Source organism: Rana temporaria, chromosome 12, assembly GCF_905171775.1.
Source record: "Rana temporaria chromosome 12, aRanTem1.1, whole genome shotgun sequence".
Classification (NCBI taxonomy): domain Eukaryota; kingdom Metazoa; phylum Chordata; class Amphibia; order Anura; family Ranidae; genus Rana; species Rana temporaria.
This window is the reverse complement of record NC_053500.1, coordinates 24,424,209-24,437,460: the sequence shown is the minus strand read 5'-3', so window position 1 is coordinate 24,437,460 and position 13,252 is coordinate 24,424,209. Positions and strand designations below refer to the sequence as shown.

The 13,252-nt window shown below is 45.0% G+C and overlaps 1 protein-coding gene across 2 annotated transcripts in view; it reads left to right on the top strand.

Annotated features, from left to right (window-relative positions):
• Nucleotides 1-547: 547 nt before the first annotated feature.
• Nucleotides 548-13,252, top strand: part of PKIG (cAMP-dependent protein kinase inhibitor gamma) — a 35,020-nt gene continuing 22,315 nt past the window's right edge. The window contains exon 1 of one of the 2 annotated variants that reach the window (XM_040331513.1): nucleotides 548-606. The gene's annotated coding sequence lies outside the window, so the exon portion shown is untranslated. Of the gene's footprint in view, nucleotides 607-12,348; nucleotides 12,452-13,252 lie in introns of those variants that run through there. The other variant, XM_040331514.1, reaches the window with a different exon arrangement.

Sequence of the window (13,252 nt, the reverse complement as noted above, 5' to 3'; positions counted from 1 at the left end):
AATTCTACAAGGTGTTGGGAACATTCCTCAGAGATGTTGCTCCATAGTGACATGATAGCATCACCCAGTTGCTGCGGATTTGTCGGCTGCTCATCCATGATGCAAATCTCAAGTTCCACCACATCCCAAAGGTGTTCTATTGGATGAGATGTGGTGAGTGTGGAGGCCATTGTAGTACAGGGACCTCATTGTCCAGTGGTGAGATGATTGGAGCTTTGTGACATGGTGCATTATCCTGCTGGAAGGAGCCATCAGAAGATGGGGACACTGTAGTCATAAAGGGATGGTCAGCAACAATACTCAGGTAGGCCGTGGCGTTTAAACAATGCTCAATTGGTACTAAGGTGCCCAAAGTGTGCCAAGAAAATACCACCCACACCATTACACCACCACCAGCCTGGTTGGTGTAACGCTGCAAGCCCAGTACTGTTTTTTTAGTCCACTATTAGCAGCACATTTCATTATTGGAGTTTGGTTTAAGGCATTTTTTAATCATGTAATATCATAAAGACCGTACAGTAATGACTTATTTCTTCTTTTATGACAGGCTGCTGTTGAAACTGCTACAAATGAAAGAAGACTCCCTAAAGACACAGAATTTATATGGTAAGGAACATCATTTATGTCTTTTTGGTAATACAATCAGTTTTAAAATACCAGTTTTACCTGTAAAAATGTCAGTATAGGAGCTGCCAGTGCGGACAGGCTCTGAGATTGTATATTATTGATCGGGAACTAGCGTGAAGAATTAGGATGTCAGACTTGTCAGCCCTCACTGGTGGCATGCTTATTTCAGGTCAGTGACACCCTAGTCCAGGGGTAGGCAACCTCGGCCCTCCAGCTGTAGTGAAACTACAAATCCCGTCATGCCTCTGCCTCTATGAGTCATACCTGTGATTATCAGGGTCTTGCAGTGTCTCATGGGACTTGTAGTTTTACCACAGCTGAAGGGCCGAGGTTGCCTACCCCTGCCCTAGTCGGAGAGATCAGGACCAGGATAACAAACTTGTAGTGGACTCCATTTAAAAGCAAGGTCAGCAAGGGCACCTTCTGTGTACCCAGTCATACAGGTTCTCTTTAAAAATGTGTCTGTAACAAGTTTTGGTCACATGCTGATACATGTAATGCCCAAATGAAGTTCCAGAAATAGAGATGCAGTTGGACATTGCACCAACAACTTTAATTTCCTAGTCTTATCATGGAGTATAGACATGTCTGTGCAGCAGGCCATAGATGATGGGTTTTTCTTCCTTGCACCCACAGGTTGCAGTAAGGAAAATGGCTTGATTCCCCGTCAACACAGCTAGTGTTGATGGGGGAATCCTTCCTGCGGAGCCATTGTGTTCTCCCGGTGGGAAGCTGTCCCGGCCGGGAGAATTATTGCTAGTGGCTATAGTCACTGGCAATAATTGCATGCTAGAAATCTGACATGCTGGTTGTACCCAAGTCGATAGATCGGCTTTGGTACAGTCAGCCTGCTCATACATGGATCAGATTATGGCCGGACCCTGCTGAACCATCTATGGCTGGATTTAGACCCTGTGCTTTTAGTAATTAGCATGCAGTAACTGGAGTGATCAGACACACGCCCCCTCTCTTCTTCTACAATACAAGCCTATGTGAGAACACTAGTGATGAGGGGTGTGGCTGTTACTCAGCTCTGCCAGCATAGACCACTGCAGTTTGAGCATTTTCACTAATAGAAAAACTTTCAAAGACAAATTGGTCACCAATCATAGCAGGCATTGGTACAGGACTATAAAAAGATGTTCACCATCAGTTGGGCTTTTACTTGCATTTATTTCTTCAGTACATTCTTTCCTTCTGTATCTACAAATGATGGGCGGGGTTTGATATACAATAAACATGAGCTAATTGTCCATAGATATTTTTTTTTGTGGTTTTAAGTCTTGGCCTAGAGTGTTACCACACCCCCAGCTCACCCCCAATCCTTAAACTTCAGCATTGTCAATTGCCCCTCATGTAGCGTGGCATCGGATGTTCTGGCTTTTCCAAGACATCTAAAGTGGCTTTCCAACAGAACTGTACCATATAGACTACATCATATTAAAAAGGAAGTAGGCTCACCAAGATGCACTCCTTGTTTTCCTGGGAAAATTCTAGGGGGCAGTTTGGTTCTGTGTATTGTGACAGGAAGTCAGGTAAATCTGTGGGTGTTGTCACAGACGGAACATACATTTCTGGCTTCTTTAGACAATACACCAATCATTATTGGGCGTCGGCTGCAAATATAGCCAGACAAGGTCTAAGGGCGTTGAAAGACTCCAGCTGTTCAGAATGAGGCAATTAAGGCCTCTATAAGAAGTCCAGAGGGTTACCACTAAATTGGCTGCATCACTCCTAAGGCTGTGTGAGTTAGGAGAGCAGTGCCAGAAGGTCTTCGATGGAGGTGAGGAGAGGATTGATTTTTCTGTGTGATAAAAATCAAAAGACTATTGTTTGTGCTGTATGACCAGTACTGTCTACCCAGCAGTAGGCTGTGTTAGACTTCATAGATAGGTTCCTGTGTGGAAGGTAGACGCCCAGAGTGGCTAGGAGTTATTTTATGTTTGATTTTGTTTATGCTGTTTGGATGCTTGTAATTGTTTTCCAGCAAGATGGAAAAATAAACCAAAAACTTTGTTTTCAACTGTCTTCGACTGCCAGTCTGTATAAATTCAGTGTGTGGTGAACCCATCCAAGGGGTCACACACCCCGCTACCGAGCTAACCCCTCACAGTATATAGGGTCTTTACCTGTGTACATATCGCCCAGGACAAATGGCAAAATAATGGGTAGGACATGAAAAGGGGGAATGGCATAAATCAAGTATAGCTAAAGCCAAAAGTCTTTAGAGGTAAGGGTAGAGCCGATGTCTGTGTCCGCAACTGAGATTTTTACCTGGTCATCTGGAGGAAATGATTTCCCTTACTTGGAAAAGGCAATGTTTCGGAGCCTGTTGAAGGAGGTCCTGCGGGGCTCTGGGACGCCGCTATCTTCTGCTGTGATCAACCAGTTAATCGTTGGATGCTCTAATGGAGTCCTCTGGTGTGCTTATTTCTTGCCGTGAAAGTCCTTCCGGTCTCCTGCCTGTGGTCACTACACCACCCACTCACTCTTCAGGCATTTTCAGGAACGTGTGCGGTGGGGATGCGCCTTGGACATACCTTGAAAAGATTATCTCTCACTTCCTGTTGTGTCACAAGATGGGAAGTAACAACAGAAAAGATAAAAACTATTTTGAGCCTACTATTAATCTGAATGATCTTGATGTCTGTAAACTTACTTTGTGAAGATCCCACACATTTACTTCCTTGAATTCTGAGACATGTAGTCACAATGCCCTGTAAGTAGGCACTGCTGTGTCACACATTTCACAGAGCCTGCCTTCTAAACTACAGAGGTGCTGAGAGAATAAGTTTCAGGAGGTGGAGTCAGTACAGTAATCAGAGCTTGCAGGCAGCAAAGTACCATGGGATATATAGTCCTTAGAAACTGATAATAAACAGCCGAGGACTAGCTGCAGAGCATGCAGGGGATCCAGGAAGGCCAGCTGGCAGGCAGCACTCACAACATTGTTGACTTGTTCAAGCAAGTCGATATTGGATTGTTAAAGTATAACTAAAGGTAAAATGTTTTTTTCTAGTTTTGGATAGAATGGAGAGAGATTAAAACCTGTCAGTTTGTATTGCTCTCTGTGCCCCTGTTAAAGAGATCCCCCCTCTATGTCTGTCCTGCTTACCATTATCATTGAAAGTGAAAGTAAAAGAAAATCCTACATTTTGGGTTTTCCCCAGAAAAGTAATAGAGAGGAAATCTTCCAATGGGGACACTAGTTCTGGTGACCTTGTCCCCAAAAGATTATTTTAATTTGCAGGGATTTCTTCTAATTTCCTGTTTGGCTACAGGACAGGAAGTGAAGGTAAATCTCACCAATGGAACAAAGAGGGCAAAATAAATCTCTTACATGGTGGCTGTGTTTGATGGCACAGTGGTTGCGTTTGATGGCACAGTGGTTGCGTTTGATGGCACAGTGGCTGCGTTTGATGGGCACAGTGGCTGCGTTTGATGGGCACAGTGGCTGCGTTTGATGGGCACAGTGGCTGCGTTTGATGGGCACAGTGGCTGCGTTTGATGGGCACAGTGGCTGCGTTTGATGGGCACAGTGGCTGCGTTTGAGGAGCACAGTGGCTGTGTTTGGACACAGTGGCTGTGTTTGGACACAGTGGCTGCGTTTGATGGGCACAGTGGCTGCGTTTGATGGGCACAGTGGCTGCGTTTGATGGGCACAGTGGCTGCGTTTGATGGGCACAGTGGCTGCGTTTGATGGGCACAGTGGCTGCGTTTGATGGGCACAGTGGCTGCGTTTCATGGGCACAGTGGCTGCGTTTGATGGGCACAGTGGCTGCGTTTGATGGACACAGTGGCTGCGTGACTGTTTAATGAGCACAGTGGCTGCGTTTGATGGCACAGTGGCTGCGTTTGATGGACATAGTGGCTGCGTGACTGTTTAATGAGCACAGTGGCGGCAATTGGTGGCACAGTAGCTGCAATTGATGTTTTTTTTTTTTTTTTTTTCAGTTTGTTTGCGCCCCCCCAAAAATTTTGAGCACCAGCCGCCACTGCTGGTTGTGAGTTATTTTTGCTGTTTTAGAATATCTCTAGCTTGCGGGATGTAGACAGCTGGCTGCAAGGGTAACAGATGGGTCTATGGCACGTTTGTATTGTTAGAAAACTTGATATAAGCTAGATTTCCTATTTAAATGTTTACCGGCTTCTATGAACATTCCAGTGTCCTGGGAACAACGCTGACAAATTGGTATAGACAGAGGCCGTCTGCGATTTCCTGTGGCTGCACCGGCTTATTTGGCTCTAGTCGTGTGCGGTAATAAATGGACTGGCACTGGGTGCCGTCAGCTGGCAGCATTACACTTATCCTTAGGCTTGCTATGCGGTAATATGTGAATTGTAAGTGACGTGTGTCAAGTCTTCTGGGATTCCCTCCATGCAGCTGCTGTGCGCTGTGAGTCACTGGAATTACATCTTAATAAGTCGATCCTTCCTCCGACACAAACCTGTTTTACTGCCTAATCCTTTTCTTGTTGTAGGAATTGCTGAAAAGGTTAACCCTTGTAGGAGTCAAGCAAGACTCAGCACAGTACACATGCTCTCCGGTGTGCTCTGTGTGTGCAGGGGCCCACCATACTGGTACTTCTGGATGGGCGAATGCTGCTGCTGCTTTTAAGTAAAATTTCTATATTTCATCCTAGAGAACAGCAGATCATGGAAAATACAAGCAAGGCCCCTACTATGGCGCAGTACACCACAATGTGGTAAATAAAGGAAAAGGTTTGGGACTTTAAATGAGGTGTAGGTCCAATGCCTCCATCCATAATATGTGACAAAAAGAGGGGGGGGGGGGTGAGACTTTGAATGAAGCATGTACCTTTTGTGTCCATGTACATGCTACATTCAAAGTCCCAAAATCCCCCCTCTCTTTCTTTCAGTTGTAAATGGAGTCTGGTGGGCCACTAATGGACTCCAGTAATGAGATGTCTTTGATATTACTGGCTGTGTCTCACGTTTTGGTGTTGCCACTACATCTGTTAATACAGGGGTTGACAAATTTGCTTGGAATCTAGGAGCCAGATAAAAAAGTTAGGAGCCAGAAAACGCACCCCGTCCAGACGAGCTTGCGCGCAGAAGCGAACACATACGTGAGCAGCGCCCGCATATGTGAACGGTGTTAAAACCACACATGTGAGGTATCGCCACGATTGGTAGAGCGAGAGCAATAATTCTAGCCCTAGACCTCCTCTGTAACTCAAAACATGCAACCTGTAGATTTTTTTAAACGTCGCCTATGGAGATTTTAAAGGGTAAAAGTTTGTCGGCATTCCACGAGCGGACGCAATTTTGAAGCGTGACATGTTGGGTATGAATTTACTCGGCGTAACATTATCTTTCATAATATAAAAAAAAATGGGGATAACTTTACTGTTGTCTTATTTTTTAATTAAAAAAAGTGTAATTTTTTCCCAAAAAAGTGCGCTTGTAAGACCGCTGCGCAAATACGGCGTGACAGAAAGTATTGCAACGATTGCCATTTTATTCTCTAGGGTGTTAGGATAAAAAATATATATAATGTTTGGGGGTTCTAATTAGAGGGAAGAAGATGGTAGTGAAAATAGTGAAAAATTACATTAGAATTGCTGTTTAACTTGTAATGCATAACTTGTAATACCAACGGCCACCACCAGATGGCGCCAGCTCACATCTGGTGGTAATAACTTGTAATACCAACAGCTCGCCACCAGATGGCGCCAGCTCACCAGATTGCTCACCTTCCAAGCCAAGTCGCCAGGACACTATTTCTAGTCGCCATGGCGACCTGGCGCCCGGGATTTGTCGAGCCCTGTGTTAATATATATATTTTCCACTAGACCACTAGAATTTCTGCCTGTGTCCTCGTTGTCGAAATTTACCTTCACTTTCTGTCCTGGTGACACGAGAAGAAATAAGGGTGCTGGGGTCACCTGGACAGGAAGATACAAGGCAATAGTGTTGTGAAAAATGTTGCAACCCTGCCTGATTCTACTAAATTAATTGAGGTTTTGTTGCTGTCTCTTTTTTCCATTGGAGGGCTATCGATTACTTTTCTTGTCACTGGGACAGTAAGTGAAGTTAAATCAACCCACAAGTGCCAATGTCAACACCTCCCTTCTCTGTACAAAGCTAGTTCCTCCATCGACCTTTGAGGCAGTGGTCATCAACCCTGTCCTCAGGGCCCACTAACAGGCCAGGTTTATGACCACTGCTTTGAAAGACACAGGAATTCAGAAATGGGTTATAATGCCGCCTATAGGAGATTGGGACACTGGCAAACAGAAGAATTAGAAGCCAGCCCGAGATAACTCTCCTCTACTCAACTTGCGTCTGTCCAATTTTTTCTAGCTTTCCAACTCCTTGGCAATTTTTTGGATTCTAAAATTCCTACTAGGCACCTGTTCTTTTGGAGTTATCAAAGAAGTTTTTTTTTTTCCTTGGCCGCACCATTTTGTTAGTCTAGTTCCCTTTCAAGTTATGTTGGTTCCAACTGTTTCAGTGGATACTGGTGGGTTGCCTTGCGCGCTTGTTCAGGCTCAGTGTTTCATTCCCCTTGGTGATGGCATCTCTGTCCTGATCTGAAGCACCAGGTTGATTCTCTGGGGGTCCCCCTTTGTTCATGGGAGGTCCCTGCTAGGGTTCTCCTCATATGACTCAGATTCAGGGTTGGTCCTTCAAGCACCTCTGTTTTGTAAAGGTCTCCCAGTAGGTGAGTTTGTCAGGACTGTTGTCACCTCTGTTTGGACCACCTTTGGACATCCCACCAGTTTTGAAATTTCTGTGTCCTTCAATGAATGATGAAGAAAATAGGATTTCTGTACTTGCTGTAAAACCTTTTTCTTTTGAGTCCATTGAGGGACACGGGTCCCATCCCTCTGTGTTTTTTGTGGCCCTGTGTATTGCTTGGTCATGTACTGAAGCATGTTGGGTTATACAGAGGCTGGTTTATGACTTTTCTGTTTCCCAATGTCCAATTTTCCAACCTCCTGTAGGCAGCCGTATAACTTGCCGGTTTCTGAATTCCTTTGTCCCTTAAAGTAGAGGTTCACCCGGAAATACCACTTTTTACCCTTAGATTCCTGCTCATTTTGTCTAGGGGAATCGGCTAGTTGTTTTAAAATCGAAGCAGTACTTACCGTTTTAGAGAGCGATCTTCTCCGCCGCTTCCGGGTATGGGCTGCGGGACTGGGCGTTCCTATTTTGATTGACAGTCTTCCGACGGTCGCATCCATCGCGTCACGATTTTCCGAAAGCAGCCGAACGTCGGTGCGCAGGCGCTGTATAGAGCCGCACCGACGTTCGGCTTCTTTCGGCTACTCGTGACGCGATGGATGCGACCGTCGGAAGCCTCTCGGAAGACTGTCAATCAAGAAGGAATGCCCACTCCCGAAGACCATACCCGGAAGCGGCGGAGAAGATCGCTCTCTACAACGGTAAGTACTGCTCGGATTTTAAAACAACTAGCCGATTCCCCTAGACAAAATGAGCATCAATCTACGGGTAAAAATTTTTTTATGGGTGAACTCCCGCTTTAATGGAAAGATTTTACCCTGACTACAAAAGTTCTATTTTCTGGCTAGAGTTGGGCAGTCAATTACCGTTTCTCATTGGCTGTTCCATCTGTGCAGACCTGGAATGGGGTGGTTTTTATTGAATGCCATCTAGAGAAAATTGAGATACCGCACTCGGAAGGACTGACACTATAAAAAGCTGAGGATTGTGTAAGAAGGTTTATTGATCTGCTGCTTTAGAGATCAAGAGATGCATGAGCTGCAATAGATTAGTTCTGGATTATAGATGATGCTGATTTATGGCAGGGCTAGAATTGGAAGATTTTAGAGCAGATGGTCATGTCATATCATTTTGCACCAGAAAGTCAACTCCCTAATACAAGTTCAGCATCACAAAAGCCGCGTACACACGATCAGTCCATCCGATGAGAACGGTCTGAAGGACCGTTGTCATCGGTTGACCGATGAAGCTGACTGATGGTCCGTCGCGCCCACACACCATCGTGTCAGAACGCGGTGACGTAAAACACAACGACGTTCTGAAGAAAAGTTCAATGCTTCCAAGCATGCGTCGACTTGATTCTGAGCATGCCTGGATTTTTAACCGATGGTTGTGCCTACTAACGATCGGTTTTGACCTATCGGTTAGGAATCCATCGGTTAAATTTAAAGCAAGTTGGCTCTTTTTTAACAGATGGTTCAATAACCTATGGGGCCCACACATGATCGGTTTGGACTGATGAAAACGGTCCATCAGACTGTTGTCCTCTGTTTAACCTATCGTGTGTACGAGGCCTTAGAGACTTGTTGGCCCAATCACTCTCACAACAGCCATCTCTGTGAATTTCAGGAACTTTTCTTTGGAGAAAAATGGCTCCTTTTTTATTACGTTAGAGTACAGAAAGTATTTTTTAAAGGAGATTTCTATAAAAATTGAAACTTCCCCATAAGATTGTGACTCATCATCATCAGATTGGGTGTGGTGATAACACGAAGGGTTCATATTATGTGACATTCCTCTGGTATAATGTATTGTATGACATGTTAAAAAAAAAAAAAAAAAATGGAGTACAAAGTCTGACAGAGGTGTGGAGGGACAAAACATATCATCCTGCCTAAAGGCCCATACACAGGATCAGACTTTTTGACAACAATGGTCCGACGGACGTGTTTTAATGGACAATCCGACCGTGTGTACGCTCCATCGGACAATTTTCTATGTTTTTTTGTTGACAAATGTTCGCTGTGCAAGCTCTCAAACTTTCCGGGAACAAATGCCCGGTGAAGGACAATCCGATCGTGTGTACACAAGTCCATCGTACTAAAGTCCAAAGTACAAACATACATGCTCAGAACCAATGCTAAACATTATCTACTGATACGCCAGCCTAAGTCTTTCTGAATCCACCTAAAAGCTTTGTAATCCTGAGTCCATTGGAACCTTACAGTTCCTCCATAGGTTGTTGTTTGTTCAAAAAACAAAGAAGCAGCGCTCAATGGGTGTAGCATTAGTACTAGACGCTAATGTCATCTTAGGGTGCCCGGCTCCAGTCAGTCTTGCTCGGCATTGCCCGTCTTCCCCTCCGGCAGCGGATAGCCCTAACCTTCGGTGCAACGGAGTTCATGCCGTGACTCACCGCAGAGCCGCCCGCCGGTCACAGGAGATCTCCGTTCCTTTGAGTTGTTCCCCTGTGGCGGCAGGGAAGTCTAAACATCAGCTGGAGGCTGCGAGTCAATTATCTCCCTTTTACCACCGGGTTCTTATCTGCCAGGATTATTACATCTTTTCCATTTGACATCTGCAAGCTGATCGGCTGGAGTCAACCTCTCTCCATCCAGAAGTCACCGTGGTACCGTCCCCCCCCCCCCCCCCCCCAAACAACGGTGTTTATATTAGTATTTATATTAGTCATTTTGCTTTTATGATTGTTCTGATAAACTCTGGAAGTTTTTTTTATATTGCTGTCTATTGATCTTTTTACAGTGCAATAAACAAACTTTTTACCTTATTTAAGGACTTCTAGTACTAATGCTACACCCATTGAGCGCTGCTTCTTTGATTTTTGTTCTTTGTTATCCATTCTTCCAGTGGTTGGCAGCTGCACAGGTTCTTTAGCTTATTTTATATTTTCCAGAGTGATATACCCACATACACGGCTGACAGTTTTAGCGGAACTTTATGTATGTTTGTTGTTGTTTGGTTCCTTGAGAAGAGATCCATGTCTGCCACTCCATGATAGGTTTAGCTATCTGTAATGCCTCGTACACACAAACGGTTTTCCCGGCAGGAAAACTGCTATGAGAGCTTTTGGCCCGGGAATCCCAGCCATGTGTATGCCCCATCGCAGTTTTCCCGACAGGAAAACTGCGGGGGAAAAAAAGTTTTTTCTTTTTTCCCGGCGGACTTTTTTCCGTCGGGAAAACCGGTCATGTGTATGCTTTTCCGAGGGGAAAAAACGTGCATGCTCAGAATCAAGTATGAGACGGGAGCGCTCGTTCTGGTAAAACTAGTGTTCGAAATGGGGATGGCACATTCGTCACGCTGTAACAGACTGAAAAACGTGAATCGTCTCTCACCAAACTTTTACTAACACGAGGATCAGCAAAACAGCCCAAAGGGTGGCGCAGTTTGAATGGAACTTCCCCTTTATAGTCCCGTCCTACGTGGTGTACGTCACCGTGCTTTGGACGGGCAGTATTTGGCCTGAACGTGTGTATGCAAGGCAGGCTTGAGAGGAATACCGTCGGGAAAAACTTCGTTTTTTTTTTTCCTGCCGAGAAAAACGGTTGTGTGTACGAGTCATTCTTCCCATAGACTAACAATACAAGAAGCGTTATTCCCACTGACCACCATTCTAATGTAACATAAGAGTTCCTTAAGTTATTTCAAGGGTTCCCCTGTATTAAAAAGCATGAAAAAGGGGATAAGAAAGTCAATGACTACCCTGATTTCATAGCTGGCTATGAGTTGTATGCTACCGCAGAGGTTTGCTCCTGGTTCATTCCTTGATTGGCTGATGGCCTTCTACAAGAGCCAAAAGAGCTTAAACTGAACCCATCTTGTCATCCACCAACGGAAGCCAACATCTCTGCAATCCTCTGAGGCCTTGTACACACGAGCGGATCTGTCCGATGAAAACAGTCCGCGGACCGTTTTCATCGGACATGTCCGCTAGCAGATTTTGGTCTGATGGTTGTACACACCATCAAACCAAAATCCCCGCGGACAGAGAACGCGGTGACGTATACGACACCGACGTTCTCTGACGCGGAAGTTCAATGCTTCTGCGCATTCGTCGAATCACTTCGACCTCTTGCGCGGGTTCTCGGGCGAGCGGACATGTCCGATGAGTCATACTGACCATCGAACATGGTTCCAGCGGACATGTTTCTTAGCATGCTAAGAAACATTTGTCCGCTGGAAACCTGTCCGATCCGCCGGAAAATTGTCCGGTCGGCCGTACAGACGACCGAACATGTCCGCGGAAACTGGTCCGCGGGCCAGTTTCAGCAGACATGTTCGGTCATGTGTACGAGGCCTGAGAAATAAACCCCAAAAAATCACATTTGAGTGGACTGACCCTGTAAGTTATCCTATAGCTGTATTTCGTAATGTAGAGATGTAAACCCCGCATTGTTAGAGCCTACACCTTCTTATATGTCAGGAAAGTGAATCCTTTCTGCTTCGTGAGATGTCGTTGAAGCGGCGGCTCTCTCCAACATAAAGATTTTCCAGCGTTTTACTTCTTAGCGGTTCTATTGGAAGATTACAGTCATGTTTTGTCTGAGACTGTGTCGGTGTCTGCCAGAATCCTTGGCGGGATAATGAGGGTTTAGGAAACGTAGTGACATGTACAGTTCAGGCAGTCTATTATTCCTAGCACGGGAACATCACCCATTCCTATTTAATGGACTGGAAGATTGGAGCTGTGTCTCCTTTATTACAGAATTGTGCCACGTCTGCCTTCAGCCCTTTTTACGTTCCGCCTCGTCTATAAAAAGCTTCTCTTTTGCCTGTAGCCTCCTTTCAAAACCCAGCTTTAGTATAATGACTTCGGCAAGCTGTGGAAGACAGTGGGGTAGATTTACCGGACAGTTCGATTTATAGTTCAAGCATATAGCTGAATGCACAGTTCCAATACATCCCGTCCTGAGATTTGCACAGCCAGCCCGCTGACCTGTTTTCTTCTTGCTGCCGTTACCTCCCTGTCACCAACCTGTGATTGGACAGTGAAGGAGCCACAGCAGACTGATAAGGTCATCTCTCTGTTCTCTCCTAGTCTGAGCTGTGTTGTACAGGGGATTACAAGAGGATGGAATCCAATCGAACTCAGGTATTTATAGAAGTTGCATTTAAAATATGCATGGTTTTTAAGTGCTTTTTGTTAGGTGGGCCTTTTATAACATGCTTTGCCTGTCTATTTTTTTTCTTTCTGTGACCCCTCCTGTCTTTGTGAATTCAGTAGAACGTTGCAGAGATTTGCTTTGTTTCTGAGTGCCAGTAACTATTGCACTTTTGTAAATGAATTCTTCAGCGGAGGTGCCTGGGGACACGCATAGCTTATCTCTAGAGTAGATCTCTTACCTTAGCTGGGCATATTATATTACAGTGGCTGTATGGTATTCACAAGTGCTGCAGACCGTGCAAGGGACAGGTATATACTCAAAGCAAGTCTGCAAAATCCCGCCAGCGGCCCGGCTTTCCACCATCCACTAGATGTTGTTTCATCCTGCTCCGGGCGAGTCACAATGTGCACGGGAGATACTAGGCAGAGCTGTTTACTAGCAGATAACAGATGATTTCCACATGCACCTCTGCTGATATAACCAGTGAGCAGCTAATGACCTACTGGAATGCGGCAGTGTATCAGGAATCCGACAATAGTCAAATCCCCAAAAATCTATTAGTCAAATTCTAGAGAGTGACGTACTTCACAGTCACAGCACACGTCACAATGACATCAAGGGGGCCTATATAAGGGCCACATCCTTCTTTAGGATCAGAGCAAGAATATTGCTGTATTGGTAAGTCACCACAATACTTTTCTATTCCAAAATTTATATTTATTACCAATATAAAACATCCATTTTACCAATACATTTTTGTAGCCGCAGCCATTGCTTATTGGAATTTA